This window comes from Astatotilapia calliptera, chromosome 10 (genome assembly GCF_964374335.1).
Source record: "Astatotilapia calliptera chromosome 10, fAstCal68.1, whole genome shotgun sequence".
Taxonomy (NCBI): domain Eukaryota; kingdom Metazoa; phylum Chordata; class Actinopteri; order Cichliformes; family Cichlidae; genus Astatotilapia; species Astatotilapia calliptera.
In genome coordinates, this window is record NC_137431.1 from 17,719,317 (window position 1) to 17,733,721 (window position 14,405).

Consider the following 14,405-nt stretch of genomic DNA (forward strand, 5'->3'; position numbering starts at 1 on the left):
TGAGCTCATAACTTCCAGGCAACAATTGTGCCTGTTTTTATAGATTTTTATATCCCGTGTCATATCCAGTTCAAGTGATTTTGTGGCCTCGGATTCAGCCAGGAGGTAAAAATACATTTCTTTTTTACACGGGATCAACTGGTTCTTTTACCTAACACTCAAACAACATCATAAAATGTGATAGGTGAATTTCTTATGTTCTCGTCCTCTTCTCCTTCCCTCTGGTATAAGATAATACTTTAACGTTAGCACACTGCACTACTGTCATGACTTATGGTTCAATCACAAAGTGACAAACATCATAATATGGGGAGATTATGCTTGTTTGTGTTTCATAAATCACTGTTGCCTGCTTTAGCCATTAACCAAACAGTTTTTAGTGTAAATTGGGTCTGTTGTAGAGTTCACTGGGTTTGAGTCCATGGTGTCTGGCCATCATGTCCCACTCGCTGTGGTTAAATATAGCACTTAGTGGTAAAAATGTTAAAGTACCACTTCCCCTATACTGACTGCAACAACACATCTATCTCTGGTGGACTCCTAAACCAAGAGGGGACTGACTGATTGCTGTCCTTGACACCACCACCACTCCCACGAGCCCCCTTTTCACACATTCTCCTGCGACACAGCTCTCCCTCATCTACCTCTCCTCCATTGCTCTGCTTCAGTGATGCAGGTAGAGGCTTGACCTAAAATCTGGGGTGATGAATGACTCTCATCTTGCTGATTCTAGTAGTGTGTGTGTGCGTGTACATGCATGGGTGATGGTTGTGTGGTCTATATGTGTCTGAACCTCAGCCCAGCCTGATCTGCTGCAGGTTATAGTCACAAGCTTTAAGATGCCTGTAAAATCTCATCAATTACCCTAAACACAACTTCAAAAAATAAATTTGGTTACATATGTAACAGTATTTCCTCCCATATGAAAAAAAAGGATTTAAGGCATTGTTGTGAAGTGTAAAAGTGTCATTCAATTGCATAAATATAAGTAATTGGTCATTTTATTTAACTGTAAACTATAATAATTTTATTATTACCATTTAAACTTGGAATTTAAATGCTAGTACAATTAGATATTCATGAGAACGCCGCATTCCCGAATCACTATCACATGGGCTATGATTCTAATTTTTCGTCATTAATAAAAAGGATCAGAAAGGTTAAAATGGAAAAATATATACAGGGACCTGCATAATGACTAGTGCTTTGATGGCGCATGGTGCGCTTCTTTGTTTCAAAGACTTGGCCACTTCCACTGAACGGAGCTGGGGGGCACCAAAGTCTGCTCTCCAGTCTTCCTCCCTACTGTATTTCACAGCCTCCCTCACGTCTGTCCCCCCTTTTGTGTAGCTACCCGAATAAATTAGCAATCCAAGTAAGTGAAGGAGGAAGGAAGAGGTGGAGGAGGGTATGGAGCTGAGTAGGGGGCTGGGCCTTGTGGCGGACGATTCGGCTTTCGGTTGGTGAGGTGCACTGTACCCTGAAGCGACTCTGTCTCAACACGCACAGACACACATCCAAAAAGCACCGTGTCTCAATGACTGGATGCTGAGAGAGAGAGAGAGGGAGCGAGAGAGAAGCGAAAAGTGAAACACTGAAGATCAACGAGAGACTGTGCAGAGGACCACAAGCGTCTCCTTTCTGCTGCAGATAGTGAAGAAGCCGTGCAGCTTCCCAGCTGATCCAAACGCGCTCACCTGACTCTCGGGGACGGAGACGCATAAAAACCCTTCCCTGTGGAATACCCAACCTGTCGGTCAGCGGGATTAGAGCATCTGTGGAATTAGCACTACTGGCGTTTTCTGTTGATATTATGGAACATCAAAAAGCCTAGTCCAGCTGGCCAGCAAGGTTCCATTCAAGATTCTGTCCTGGCGGATTGTCTGTCGTTTGTGAGGGACTGGAAACCCGTTTGCATACTAATCAGGTTGTGAAGGGGATATCCAGGGTGCACATCCAGAGCAGCGGGGGTCCGATGAGTGTAAGTGATCGCTTTTTACTTATCTAAACAGTGGTGTCTCATTCACGGAATAAGAATAAAGAATAAATGCAGGCAGACAGTCTCTTACTGGGAGGAGGCTGGTGGTTTCCCATGCAGAGGGGTATGCACCCTGCATCTGCACCTTGCGTGCATGGGCTGATAGCTGATCTCTGTACTGTGCTGTGGAAGGCTATACTAGAGAGACTCAAAAGTAGCACAAGATCAGCGCATCACAGTGATGCACTGTAACTTAATATTGATTATTGATTCCCAGTCAGAGAGGATGGAAAAAAAGAGTGATTCATCCCCATTTGAAATGAAAAAGCGGCCAATCCGGTCGACTACCACACAAGCTAATTACGCTTTATGGAGCTGGTAACGGCAAGTCAGTGGTTTCTTCCACAGTGTTGGCAGGCTCAGAGTAGCTACTCTTTTTATTTTGGAGGGACGACAGAACCACTTAATGGGAAACACCATGAAGTGCACAAAGTGGGTCAGCGTTTGTTAAAAGTATTTCTCAGGGAGACCAACTGGTGTGACAATGAAAAATGCCCGCAAGGCATCACTAGCGGAAAGAATTTTAAATATTGCTGTGTACCACTGAGCAGCAGACCCTATGTGTGCCTTACACATAGGGTCTGCTCTGCAAATGCTGCTGTAGCTCCTCATTTCTGCTTTTCTGATTATGAAAACAGAACCTCAGACTGGAGCTGGACTCTCTCAGTAGACATGGACTGTATACTTTAGTTTAGTTTGGACTGCTCATGGCAGTTTTGTTATGCGGCAAACAGATTTTGACTCAATCTAACTTTTCCCCCCTCTAACATAAAAGTGTTGTTATTTCAGCCATTTCTGTCTGTATATGTTTACATGGCCAAAAGCTAAAAATGGGAACCCACAGGCATATTTGAACTCCTAACCACAATACTTATTCCAGTCATATCTGGTGTCCACTGAGCTCCTCGGCACTTGGTTTTCTGCTGCATGCAGGGGATACTGATGTTTGCATTATTGCACTATCCACTTACATCGTCCCATGTGCTCCAGCCTTGCAGTACACTGACCTCAGAGACAGCCTCTGGTCTGCATAAAAACAGCAAGAGTTTGGTTTCTTGCAGAGTGATGAGGCGTGCAGCAAGACATTTTTCTAACAGGAACCATATGCATATCTAGTGCCACTAGTAGCTACAACTGAGCAGAGCCTCAGTTTATACTAATAACTTATAATTATTCACATCAGCTGCTCGGCAGAACAGATCCTTCTTCGCAGGAGAAGGATTTTAAACAACCCGGGTTATTTTCACAGTTGTTTTTATCTCGTCCTGGTAAATTCATGCTCCCTGATGCAAGAGGAGTATATCTGGAGGCTGGATTAGCTTTTAATTTGATGCTGGGTGGGGCTCATTCTGTTTCTTCAATCTTGAAATCCTACATCTGAATCACACTGACATACAGCCAAATATTGTTCTATTTCAGTTTTTGAGCTGTCATCAATTTCTTTTTCCTTGTTCATTCTAATGCTCTTCCTTAAGGGATTGTCCAAGCTACCGCTTTATTCCTTTTTTGCAAATCTCAAGCAATGTTTGGGAGTTTACCCTGAAATACACAGGGTAATCAAATTGTGCATTTGCCACCCACATTGACACTGAAATTCTGTTAGTACTGTATACACCATTGTCCTCTTTGCAACTCCCACAAAAGCCACATAAGAAAGAAAAATAGCTCTTTTCCCAGTCAGGTTTCATTACTTGCGTGATATAATCCCATAACTCTTTTCTCACTGTCTGATTTAAAAAAAAAAAAAGATTGCGAAAACAATACACATACAGTATTGCAGAGAAAACTGTAGCGGGTAAAATCTTTGGTGTTTCAGCTCATCATCTCAAACCACCAAGTGCTGCCAATGAGGGAGAGCGAAGTGAGAAAAACTGAAAATATCTTCCCCATCCAAATGATGCCTCTGAAGCAAAAAAAAAAATCTAATTGTATCCCAGAACTGTTTTTTCCTGGGTTTTTGTTTCTCAAGCATGTGAAATCAGTGTCTGAGCACAAATATCGGAAAGTGACTCACAGACTCCTCTCCATCTAACTCTTCCTCTTGCACGCACACTCACACACAAATACACAACAAACCCTAACACGTGATAAATGCCAAGTTAGACTCGTGTTCTCTCAGGTATGCAAATATGATGCAGACGCACTACCAGCCAGCAAAACACAAACACAAACATAAACAGCAAAGGTTGTTTCCATTCTCTCTGGCTCCACGATGAGTAGCTCGTGTGTTAAATATTTACCCTCCATCTTTTTACTCACTGCATGCTGCTGCTGCCTCGAGACTGTGTCGGTGTTTTTATTTACCTCTCAGTCTGCCATCGTAGACATAACATAAGCCAAAGACCCAATATTTTGGGACTTTAATGCCATCTTAATTTATTACGGAGGGTGTAGACCATAAGCAGTTGTAGGCTGCAGTGCTGTGTGAGGGAGTAGCTCTGTTTTCCTGGAAAGTCACTTCTTGTTTGCATCACCATCCACACAGGAAGGCCAGACTGTTATTAATAGCTTTACTAGTAGAGTTAGAAGCAAGATTTCTGCTGATCAGGAGTCTCATCTGCTAACTACTCCTCGATTGTTCTTTGTTATAATCCCACGTCTTGATTAACAGCTACAATCGCCAAGTTGGTCATCTTGTTATCATTATGATTTGTGAAGTTTTCCCACTTTAAATCCTGGCTTACATGTGCATGGATTACCCAAAATGAAAATCACAGTTCTGTGTAGAACAGCCGCATTCTTGCTGCTGCAACTGCGGAAGATCATTTTTGAGTTATGAAGTACAAGATTATTCTTCCCACTGTGTGGTCATAGACTTGCTTATCTTATGAATATACTAGCAAACTTCATCAAACCCCCGTTAGTCAGTCATCCAAAGTCTTGCCTCATCTTTGAGCTCACACTGAAAACTATTTTCAGAGTTCTCTGTAGTCTGTCCCTCTTTGGGAAATACAGATCTTACCTTTCAATGTATGGAATGAAAATCCATTTATCTGTGGCACTGGAGAAGATATTACTGTAGGACAGTCTCAACCATTCAAAGGAAATGGCTTGACTCTCCTGTCAGACGCTGAGCTTTTGGTTTGTTCTGAAACCCATATTTTGAACTGCTGTCTTCATTCATGGTCTTTGTCCTGGCAGTGGGGATCCTACTGTAATGATAAACCGAACATGAAAGATTACAGACAAATGGGGAGAAAAAAAGAAGAGGCTTTCTGCATGGCTTTTGGACCAGTTTCCCTACTTTACCAAAGCGCTAAGCTTGAAATGCATTACCTTGCTACACTCTCATCTTAAAATTCAACATCAAACATTATCCCATAAACTGAGTGGCTTTTAGCTGATTCATGATTAAGACCTAGAAGACTGACTGCTTTGAATGGGTTGCTATATTCCTGATTGAAGCTGCAGATGGAAACCTCTAAAGCTTTATGTTGTCTCAAGTTTCAAGTTGGTGTGACACTGACTTCCAGAAGTGTGGCCAGACCACTGGAAATGTGAGTGCCTTGTTGTTGTAGCAGATGAATGGGTAAATGCATGCGTGTGTGCACGAAAGTAAGTGTGTGGCTATAGCTGAGATCTCTCATTAGGGGAGCAACTAATCACTATTTGCAATTAGCAATTAATCTCTCAGCTGTTTTCTTAACTAACACAGTAACCATTTAATCTGTCAGAAACTACTAGAAAACCCTTCTATAATTTCCAATATTCTAATACTCAACAGTCCAAAACTTAAACTTCGTTCATGTACATATGTGTATAACACTATTAGTGGCAGTTACGTAATTTGTTATCTTTGCAGCACTGTAGCCTTAGATAATAGCAGAAAGATTTCTGCTGAGATTGTTTTATTGATTCTCCCTCAGTGAGGAGATGATTAGTACTGGCAAATGCTCCACTTCTACTCACATGTATTGGAATGAAGTGATGTATTCATTTCATTAGACACACGAAGGGATGAATTTAGGCACTGAACAAAGATGAATGAAATGCGGTAACTGGCTCCTGCCCATGTGAGCGCTTTATGGATAAGGAGTGTCTGCGCTCAGAGTCAAGCACGCCGAGCGGGGAAGAAGAGAGAAGCTGTCTGTGTAGCGTCTCATGTGTTTTTAATGAAGTAAGTGAGATGATCTGAGCTTCTGGTAACTTCAAACACTTGCGGCGAGCTGAGAGCTGTATAGGGCATCGCAGCTCAGGTGAAGCAATGTGTTATGCAAGCTAAGGGATTCATTGCTGGATGTGTGTGTGGGCGGTTTGGAACAAAAAGGAGGGAAGAAAAAAAAGTTGGCTGGGAAGAAAGTTTTTGGGGCTCTTGATAACTTAGACACTTTTTATATGTGAACTATGTGAAAAGGAATCTGGATCCACATCAGTAGACGGTTCCTAGGTAGAAGGTGCAGGAGTGTGGGAGTGGAGGTAGAGTGGGGCATCTACCAGGTCGGGGGTTTGATCCCTGTCTAGTCTAGTCTGTGCATCAACGCATCCATAGACAAGATACTGAACCCCGAGCGGCCCCTGAAGCATCTGTGTGAGTGCATGTGCAAATTTTAGATGTTTGCACACACTTACACACCTCTGAAAAAGGACCTTTCACAAATCTGTGTGTGATTGGGTGAATAAAGGGTAGTGCTTTGAGGGCTCAATTAAATTAGAAAAGCACTTTATAAGTACCAGTCCATTTACCATTTACAAGATTTTGAGCTCAGTTAATGAGAATTTGATGAAGTTTGAAAAATTTGAAAAGCAGCCTTGAAGGTTGTGAAAAATGTTGTCTGTTGTTAACTTTTATGTCAAAGAGTGAGCTTCATGCATTACGCTTTCTATTGAAGCCTCAAGCTGTCTATCTCATCAGATTTTTTTTTGTCAGTGTTTAATTTTGTCGTATTAGCGTCATATAATTGATGTGTTTGGATGTCTGTTCAACTGTGTTGAACAAATTGAAAACAAAAGATAGACAGTTTTAATTCCCAGGCTTACCACAAGAAATATAATGGAGAAACATGATACAAAGGCATTTTCTTTGGAGAACAGCTGCCGGCGCACCACCAGCCCAAGAGTTGATGGAGAAATTAATAACTTATAGGCCAAGGCGCTGTCCTCAGCTACAGATGAGTAATTACACATTTTGATAGTTTCCCAGATAAGTCGCCAGAAAAGAAAGTTCAATGTCTCTCTTTAGGTTGTTTTTTTTTATTTTTAACAAAGATACTGACCTTTCTTCACCCTAAGAAATTGCTCTGATAGCTGGCAAGGTTTTCAACAAAACATTTTTATCACCATGATTAATATTTATGTGTTTTCTGAAACAATAACATGACCTGATACGACTTTGTGCCTGGCTTGCCGTTAGGCCATGTCTCTGATGATTTCATTGGATGGAATACAGAAGGAGATTAAAGTGTGCACTCGCACACTTGTGTATCTCATTGTGTATGTTTAAGTTGCAAGACAGTGTGCCGTTTCCCTTTTACTAACCATGTTTTGGCTACCAGCTGGGTGTTTTGTCTTTGGACTTTTCCTCTTTTTCTTCATCTTTTCTTCATTAGCTGATTCTGTGAGTCTTCTGATATAACACTCTGCGCTTCATCACTTGTTGGGACAAAAGTCTGCCTCGTACACCTCCCTTACAGGGACCAGGTTTAATCCTCAGAAGGTTTAAGATTCATTTTAAAGTTTTAGGCCGAGAATTACGACTGGGTTGAAGAGGGGTTAAAGGTCGGGGTTAGGCATTTAAGGTTAGGATAAGCCTCTAGAGAATTAAAGTAAGTCAATGAAGTGTTCTCACAAGTATGTGTGGGTGTTAGTGATAGACACAGATATATATAAATCAACAATGGAATTTATTTGTTCAGGTTTTCATTTAAACATAATAAAGTGTACAGTGATTGGTAATTATATGGATTTACTTAATAATAACATCCAGAAATAATGAATAAAACATACAAACTATGAATAAAAACTTCCAGTGTAACAATATTTCTGTAACCGAGCACTATGGTTTAGAGCATTATGCAACCAAATGGACTCATTAAGTAGCTGTTGTTACATTTTAATGTCTTCCACATTCAACAATAATTCCTGATGTTTAATTGCTTCCAGTCGCTGTTTTCTTTTCACTGGACAAAATAGATGTTCTTCTCACGTACAGAGCTCAAAATGCAAACCATGAATAAAAAAAAGGAATGCATGAGCTCCTGTCATGGTATTTTTTTTCATTTCACCTGCAGTGTAATATTGTTTGACATAGTCATGGATAAGGTTCAGCTCGACAGCTTGCCCATATGGGATATTAAACATGCTCTGCTGGTGAGGGGCAGCGAGTGATGTAGGTGGCAGCTGCTGCTTCACTTTATTAAATGTTTCACCACATAATCTTTTTTGTTTGCTTTCTTCCCCCTCTGTCTTTTGTCTTATTTTCATACTGAATTCTCTCTTATGCTGCTCTTTTTTGAAAAAACTTTTCATAAAACCTTTAAAACCTTGAGAAAAAACACACATATTCATCAGAAGAGCTAAGCTCACTGCACGTTCACTTGGCCTTGAAGGTTAAGAGGTGAGCGAAGCAGCTCCGGCTGTGTTTTCACTTGCTCCATGGCTTCACAGATGGTCCACAGGGTACACATTATTTATGTGTGTACATGTCAGTCTGCATTTGTGCGTTCGCTCACACTAACCTTTTTGTTTAGTTTTCTTTAAAGAAATCCTATTCTGAATCAAACTTTTCTTCTGCTGCATCTCTATTTTCTTTTCTTTCTCTGCTCTTTCCATCTGCACGGCGCCGTTCTCTGTCGGCCGGTAAAATCTAGGACGTTTTGTCACTGGGGACCTGGTGTAGTTTGTAACTGCGTGTGTCTGCATTCTGGCTTGACAGCCTCTGTGAGAGTAAATAAACAAATCTTGAGTCATCACACTAGCTTTGAATTGTCATCTTGGTGCTGCAGAGTTCTATGTCTTTTGCAGTCTTTTTTTTTTTTGCTTCAGCTGGTATCCCCATTGAAGTAAGAATTTGAGTAGTAATGTGCAAAAATTAAAGCGTAACTTGTCTATTTTTGGAGCAGCATACTAAATTGAAATGGACTCGTAACTTTAGCCAGTAATGACTTCTAGGAATTTAGCACAATTACAGATAAGTAAGTCTAAGTAATGCTCAGAATATGTAGCTAGGCAGTGATTCCCAAGAGCTGTTATTGGTTTTATTCTGCCCCAGCTCATAGAAGAATGTGTGTGTGAGTGTATTTTTGGGATGTGACCTGATACATTGACAACAAAGCAAAATAGAAAGTATATATATGTAGAGCCAGATCCAAATGTTTTAAGATTTGGATACTATTACTATTTGGTAAAGAGAATAAGCAATCATTTTTTGAGTACTGCTATCTCCGATCCACCAGTGTCACCTGTGAATTTTATTAAATTCAATTTTATTTATATCACGCCAAATTGCACTTGATAATGTAAGGTGAAAAGTCTACAATAACACAGAAAAATCGCCAACAACCAGACAATCTCTCGTGTGAATGGAGCTGTTTTCTCTCCTGGCTCAAATGTAGGCTGTGCACTGTGAGACTCAAGAAAGACAAAGTATAAAAGCCAGACTGGGTAGCCTCCTTTTAAACATTCATGTGTTAGCAAAGGGAAATGCAGTCTCCTTGTCTGAAGGTGCTCCTTTCTCTCATTTTGGACTGAAAGCAGACCAAGTGCTACATTGACTCATTAGCCCACCTGGACCAGCGCTAACTGGTTGACATGCTAACTTCAGTAGAAATCTCTGCAGCACTGCACATGTTTGTCATAACTTCGTAGCTGTTAAGTCTTCACATTCTGGCGATAACAATAACTGTGTTTTCATTTTTCAAAATCTATTTTAAAGTTCTTACAGATTGCACCTTTAAATAAGTCATGACATGGTTTTATATCCAAATAAGAGTGTGGAGGCAAATAACTAACTTTCCAAATACCTTTGGATTAGACAGTTTTTTTTCTCTTATATTTACATCCTCAATCAGAAAGCCTATTGTTTGAACTTTTTTCATTTTCTATTTGATTTGGCATGAAAGCCACAAATGAAAACAGATTATGGACTTCATTCTTATTCTCAGTAGGTTCCTGGCACAGACCGCTGTGCTCTCTGTGAACTCACTTCCCCTTGCCCACCCTCTGCAGCCATGCTCATGTCACTCGACATAGGAAAAAGGTGATAAAATCAAACTCCAGAGCAACGTTTTATGGACAAAATTTAAAAAACAAACCAAAACCTTTCATAAAGTTGAGATAAATGTGTAATAAATGAGTCCTTATAAGAGAGTTTGTAATTGAGCTTTTAGCTCTTAGTAACAATTTGATAGGAAGAGAATTAAAAGTCAGAAATTTTATTCAAATTATAATAAGATATGTGAGATGAATTATGACACTATCCACAGGAGACCAACGCCCGACCAGTTTTAGCACGTTCTCTTTCACTTTTTTTACACTATCTGGTTGTGGATGGATTAGGACTGACGTCTAAAGCAGAGGAGTGCCAAGGAACTGGTTCTTATTCCAGCATAATTAATTCAAATGTACTTACTAAGGGCTTACCAGTCTTCACACTGGAATTAGGCTGCGTTTCACTGGTTGTGAGCGCTTTTACAATTACATGCATCCCTTGGGTGATGTACTCCAGTCATATGACACAGTCATGAACTCGCTCTATGAGTAGTAGTATTAATATTGATTGTGTTTTGGTGTAGCACAAACATGTATATTTCAGTGTGTGTGCAACTTTCCAGACAGTGGCCGTCTGGCTGTCTGAGAGCCTGGTGCTGTTATCCTTCAGAATCACTGGGTGGGGGTTGATTCAGTTGTGGAAATGAATTGAAATTGATATTCACCTTTAGTGTAGGTTCTTAAATTGAGGAAAAGTAAAAGCAGAGCCAGGGAATTACACGTAATATGCACAAAGACACACAGACGGCTCACACGCACATGTGCCTACTGCTGGTGACAACTGGGGTTAGAAATAGGACGTCTATATCCAGATATGCATGGCAAGGCAACTCAAGGGGACACAGCAGTCATTGTTTTTGTGCTCCTAAACACACACACGCGCACACATACACACAACCCAAGTGACATGAAAACTGAAGAACAAAGCTTTCCTCCATCCTATACCCCCTGCAAGACTCAGCCCTCCTTCCCTTGTCCCACAAAGCTTTTTTGGCACTGCAGACCGCTGCAGCCTGTTTCACTACAAACTGACCTAACCTTTCATTCTCAGTCATTTAAATGTAACCGTATACTTGCATAGAAAATGCTTTGTCATACTTTTACAAACCAGAGCATTGCCATGTTGGGGTTATCAAGCATGCAGGTCTTGTGCCTGATGATACACTAGATTTTAACAGATGGGGTTTTAAAAATGCAAAAAGATGGTTGTATTCAGTGTTCTGTCTTTGTGGCACATTTTATTGTTGACTTTTGACACAGCATGAAACCTTTTCCTTTTATTCTCTTCTCTTTCTGTCTTTACTGTCAATCACAAAGTTTGGCCAGTGTTCTGAGTGACACGGAAGCAGTTCCAGAAGTGACAAGTATCTATAGGCAAAGCCCTACCCTTTAACCACTGAGAAACCAGCTTAATGCAACCCTTTTGCTGTTCCATCAAAGCACAAGATGGCATAGATATCGGTGATACAGAGCAGCCTGTTTTTACTTGGAACTTTGTGACTTTGAGTCCTGTTTGGCTTGGCTGAGCGTAACTATGGCGTGCCCAGCCAGATCTGCTAAATACATTAGAGGGAACGGACAGAGGGAAGGAGGAGGAGGAGTAGAACATGCAAGGGATTGGGAGATGGCACCGCACGTGGAGAAGCTATTCCTGACAACTGAGTTTCGATAGTATAAACACATTTACACACATCCTCGCGCACATACCGTACTGCTTTAAATGGTCACATATAGAAAACGCTATGGTTTTCTATTATTTGGCTGCAGCGCTTAAGAGCGGAGGCCCATGCATTTGAGGCTTTGAGGGCTGCACACAGCAGAAGGAGATTATGGGGGTGCAATGCCAGATATAATGTGGCTGAGACTGCGTGGAGCCCTAAGGGTCTGCCCTGTCTGTCAATGTGGTCGCACACAGATGATGTCACTGCTTGCATGCACATGTCATGCACACATGAAAGCCTGCAGACAGGTTGAATCTTGCTTGTTGTGCTGCTTGAACCCCTTTATGTCTTACTTTTCTGTTTTTTTTTAAGATTAGGAGAAATTCCAAACCTCTTTAAATTGGCCGTGCATAATTCATCATAATTTTAAAGAGAGCCACTAGAGGGAGTGTATCAGGTGATTATCTTTTACTCCGCTGACTCTTTGTTAAAGCCAGAGTACTTTCAATACGAGCTCTATTTTAGCCCCTGCACTCTCCATCCCTCGGCGGCTCGTGTTGTCCAAAGCAAACACAAGTGTATTGCAGCCCATGTCAAAGGTGGAGATGATGTCATGGACAGACTGCTCATTGACAGTGACAGATTGCAGCCATGCGATCAGTTCATCAATATTACCTTTCACTGACACTCAACTGAAGCAGTGAGAGAGAAAAGACGTAAAAAGACTGGAATACACCCTTTCTGACATCATAAGTTCTGCCTGCACAGTCCAGTGGTCTCTAAAGGCAACAGGCCTGCCAAGCCAAAGCAAACTGCAATGAATGTTACTTTTGCTATTGTGTTCCAAATCTGCTTTTTCCACGTCTCTGCTTTGTTCTTTTCATGCTGTTCTCCTTGGTCTGCTCAATGGCTGTGTTATGGTACTGAGTTAATTTCATCAGAGCGACGTCTCAAAAGGCCCAAGCTATGACTCTGAGTTTCCCTCACTGCAGTTAAAAGGCTTTGTTTTATCATCACACCCCTAATTGTCTCCCAGGCTTCTTTCAACTTCTCTCTCTCCTCTCTTTTCGTCTTGTTTCAGACAGACACAAACACTGACAACTACTTTGAAACACAGAGACAACAAAAGAAGGGCTTTGTGTGGAGACATGTGCTCAGCCTGAGCATTGTGTAGGAGTGCAGCAACTGTCCAGAGCAGCCGTCTGTACCAGATGTAGGGGTCAGTCAGAGGGGCCAGTATCAGTGTCCCCTTCCCCAGTCCCCGTGGAGCTATAGCCTTTATTAATCTTTCCTCCTCAGAGGCCTCATAAATGACCGCAGGTCAGAGTCAGTAGAAAGACTGGTAAAGTGGATGATAGCACGAGGATTCATCACATAAAATATTGTTTTATGTTTTATTTGTGTCATATGCATACTTAAAAGTTTTTAAGGAGACTTGTAAATCTAAACTACTAGCAAGAAACTCATTTCCTTCTGATTATTGTATATGAGATAGCAGTCATTCAAAAGGGTAAGTGTATGGTCCTTTTGTGTGTGAGACTATGAATTCTTTAGTTTAATGTATGTGCGAAATCTGCAGCCAGCAGCAGGCTGGCTTTTTCTCTAGAGGTGAAAGACATTCCTAAAGTTAACTGTCCAGATTATACATGCACTATGGGAGTGATTTTTTTTGGTGAATATGGCCATCCAGCAAGGGCCACCGCCTGCCATTGAAAACTTGTCTCTAGTTTGCTACTGGCCTTTTGCCTGCATCGCACATTTATAGTTTTGATAATTTAACAGCAACAGGGGCAGGAATCATTCACATTGCAGAGAGTTTAGGCATTAATGTTCAGATCGCCGTAGAATATTGTTAAAGCATCATCTCTCTGGTCTCAAAAGTGTGATGAATGAGTTGTGTCAGGGCTGGACGGTTCTCCTCATTGCAGGATGTTTTGAAGAGTTATATGCTCAATAAATCTTCCCTTATAAATACGAGTGAAACGTGCATAAACAATTGGTCTCATTTTGAAAGTAATCTAAATATTTGTAGACTTCGCCAAGGGGTAAAACGTGCATCTATCTCGTGAGAGTCCAGTTAAACTTGTTCGGTTAAACTTGCCAGAACATTTATGAGCGTATTTCCAGGATTTTATGCTAGTATGCAAAAGTATGTGTCAAAACTGGGTCAGTTTCCATTTGCAGATAATTATTGGTGTTTGTTTTAACTTGCTGGAAGAACCAGATGGTGGTTATGCCGCAGGTTAGCTTAAAACACTGTCAGGTGAGTTTTAGTTTGACTTCGAAAATCTTGTGATTAAGGTTCCTGCTGTCGACATGTCACCATACCGCTTTCTGGCACAAGAGGCTAAGCATAAACAGTTGCTAGCAAGAAGCGTGTGACTCTGCAGGGGTTTGTGGACAGTTGTTCATCATTACTTCCATTGATTTGGCATTAGCATGAGGAGGATACTTTATGGAAGCGTGCATGATTTAAAGTTTGGGGAACCAGAGAGGCTAAG

At 41.1% G+C, this 14,405-nt stretch overlaps 1 protein-coding gene across 1 annotated transcript in view; it reads left to right on the forward strand.

The window, feature by feature from the left end:
• The first annotated feature begins 1,394 nt into the window (after window positions 1–1,394).
• Window positions 1,395–14,405, forward strand: part of dchs1b (dachsous cadherin-related 1b) — an 84,064-nt gene continuing 71,053 nt past the window's right edge. Inside the window, exon 1 of the mRNA XM_026180996.2 lies at window positions 1,395–1,981. The gene's annotated coding sequence lies outside the window, so the exon portion shown is untranslated. The remainder of the gene's footprint in view (window positions 1,982–14,405) is intronic.